This window comes from Quercus robur, chromosome 4 (assembly GCF_932294415.1).
Source record: "Quercus robur chromosome 4, dhQueRobu3.1, whole genome shotgun sequence".
Classification (NCBI taxonomy): Eukaryota; Viridiplantae; Streptophyta; class Magnoliopsida; order Fagales; family Fagaceae; genus Quercus; species Quercus robur.
The window spans coordinates 60,895,337-60,898,452 of NC_065537.1; the positions used below are offsets into that span (position 1 = coordinate 60,895,337).

The 3,116-nt window shown below is 35.5% G+C and overlaps 1 long non-coding RNA gene across 1 annotated transcript; it reads left to right on the forward strand.

Annotated features, from left to right (window-relative positions):
- The first annotated feature begins 238 nt into the window (after positions 1–238).
- Positions 239–2,729, forward strand: LOC126723218 (uncharacterized). Its single transcript, XR_007654194.1, has 2 exons — positions 239–625; positions 1,297–2,729. It is a non-coding gene; the product is annotated as an uncharacterized LOC126723218 (long non-coding RNA).
- Positions 2,730–3,116: the final 387 nt, after the last annotated feature.

The window sequence follows — 3,116 nt, forward strand, 5'->3', positions numbered from 1 at the left end:
AGTTCAATTCTTTAAAAAAAAAAAAAATTATTCACTTAATTTATCAATTCTTCTCTCTCATCGGATTTTTGGGTTTTGAGATATATTATTTTAATATATTGTATTGTAAAATAAAAATTGAGATATTAAAAATATTATAAAATAGTATGGTATAATTGATAAAGTAAATTTTTTTAAGATGATAAAATAATATGAAATAGAATTTGGAGACGTGGAGGCTCTAATAAATTAAAGTGGAACTCAGCCTTTTAAACCTATTTTCTCACTCAGCCTCCAAAGTCTCTCTCTCTCTCTCTCTGTGCAGGAAAAAAATGGCAACTGTAGCACAAACCCATATCCACTTCTATCCTTCATGTTCCCCCAAACCGAACAAAAACACTTGTTGTGTACCATAACCAGCTCCAGAACCAAATGGAATAGTAATAGTGCTGTGGCAGCAATGCAAAGATTGTGACTAATGCTGAGGAGCAGACTCTGTGGTGAATGGTGATAGGAAAATTGCTAAGAGACAAGCAGCTGAGCTGTGGTGAATCCTGAGAACACTTTCTTTTCTGTGAAAAATGTTTCATTGGGAAGAGGAAGATGTCTGAGACTGAGATGGATGAGGATTGAGGAGGCCAAGCAGGTTCATAAATTTATCACTTATCCTAAAATGTTTTTATTGTAAATTAAATCTTTTTAACTTACCCATTAGTAGATTTGAGACACGGTTTGATTTTTTTGTATTATGTGTTCTTATATTTTATCATTCAACTTTTTGTAGATTAGACACAAAATTTGAATCTGGATTAGTGTTCACGAGTGCTTAAACTGTGAATTTTAATGATCTTTTAACTATTACTAGACTAATTTAATTTTTTTTTTTTTGAGAATTACTAGACTAATTTAATCATTTAACTATTTGGGTCCTCAAGTTATTAAGCTATGCTTGGTTGGTGAGGAAAAGAAAAAAAAAGTTTGTTTTTTTTTGTTGGAACTAAAAAGGTTGGTCCAAATTTTAACCTTTTTTTTGGTGTAAAAAGATGTATCTTTGTTTTATTTTTGTGTGGGAGTTAAGATGGTGTGGATGTAGCAGAATTTGGAATGGAAAAAAGAAAAATAGAGATACCCAGATGAAAATTTCAGCTTAATTAAAGCTAATTAGTTGTTTCAGTTGAGTGCAGTAGGGTCTTGAATTTTGAAAAGTTTAAATCTTTTCCTCCATTTACTCAATTGCCAAGCAAGAGCCTTAGGTTTAGTATTTCTTCAAGCTCTGAAATTTGATTACTGGTTTGCTATTGATTAATGGTTGGATAGATGGACTACTAGCCCAACCACATTCCGTATAGTCTCGCCATTGAGGCTCCTACCTCTGGATGTGATGGTCAGTGTAATCGGGTATGAAAAGATTTTGGCAGAAGCTGTGGAAGGCAAAAATCCCAAATAAGGTTAGAAACTTCGGCTGGAGAGTGGTCAAAATATCATTCCAACCAAGATGAATTTATTTCATGGGAAAGTCATTGAAGACCTGACCTGTGAAGAGTGTGGTTTAGGCTCAGAAACTGTCTTGCATGTACTGTGTCAATGCACAAAGGCAAGGGAAGTATGGACCCATTGTAATCTGAGTCATAAGATAGGGGGCAAGGGGAGTTTACTGATATATTGTGGCAAAGTGGGATGAATCCCAATAATGGCTCAAACTTGCTGGATATTATACTGATGATTGCATGGTGTATATGGAAGAATAAAAATGAAGTAAGGCATGGGGGAAGAAAACACACTGCTGCAGAAATGTTTGAGACAACCATAAGACTATTGGATGAATATAATGCAGCATAGGAGGTTCCAGTCCAACACAGGGAAGATCAGCCAGCTTAGGGTAGGTGGGTTTCTCTTCCAAATGGATGGTATAAGTTGAACACAGATGGGGCTGTATTTTTGAAGCACAGTTGGACTGGTATTGGTATTGGTGTGATAGCAAGGGATGATCAAGGACGAGTGGTGGCTGCAATGAGCAAAACATTACAGGTCCCACTAGGAGCACTGGAGATTGAAGCAAAAGCTGTCGAGGCTGCTGCTATTTTTCCTAGGGATATTGGCATCCAGGAAGTAATTTTTGAAAGTGACAGCTTGCTGGTCTGCTTGGCTCTTCAAGGGAAAACAGAGGCTTCACCTGCTATTGCCAATGTCATTTCAGGTACGCTGCAACATATGCAATTTTTCTGCCAAGTTGAAGTTTGTCACACACGAAGAGAAGGGAATAAAGAAGCACATGGACTCACTAAGTATGCCCAATTTATAGATGACTTTGTAACATGGATGGAGGAAACTCCAACTGTTATAGATTCTGAAGTATCTTCAGATGTAAACCAGTATTTTCAATCATGAAATGATATAAATTCACTGGTTTCCTATAAATAAATAAAAAATTACAACACAACATTGTGTTAGGGGCATTGCACTCAAACTTGAACTGAAACTCAAACACCCCTGCCCCAAAAAAACCGCACAACCTCGCAAGAGTATGTATATTTAAGCCTAAACACATTGTCATAGCTGCAGCAGAACAAACCCCAGCACCGAAATAGCTTCCATAACACTCACCAGACATTGCTCTAATGGTTCTCTCTCTCTTCATACGTGTATGTATGAAATGTTTTTCTTTTTGTGCCTTGATGCCTATCCTATGCTAAAGTTTGATTTTTTACAATTTCTATATCCCAATGATGAAAAGTTTAGTAATCTAAAAATGGTGCATGGAATTCATTCCACAAAAAAAGAAAAGAAAAAAAAAATTGGGCTCCCTATTGCAAGCTTATTGCAGAGGTTGAGGAACCATGATTCCATGCCCTGCCAGGTGGATACTAGGCATTCTGAGGGATCTTTTGATTTTACACATGTTTCATGATCTTATCAATCTCTAGACAATTCTAAACTAGTTTTCTCTGAAAATACATGGATATAGGTTTGTTAATTATACTCTCCTTTTATTTATTTATTTATTTATTTTTATGTATTTGTCCAAAAAGTTTGCTTATTATTTTTTCCTCTAAATTGATTTGGAGTAAAGTTCCTTCAACCACTTTTGTGGCAATTGAAATAACTGTCTATTTGTAATTTTAATCTTATGACTCATC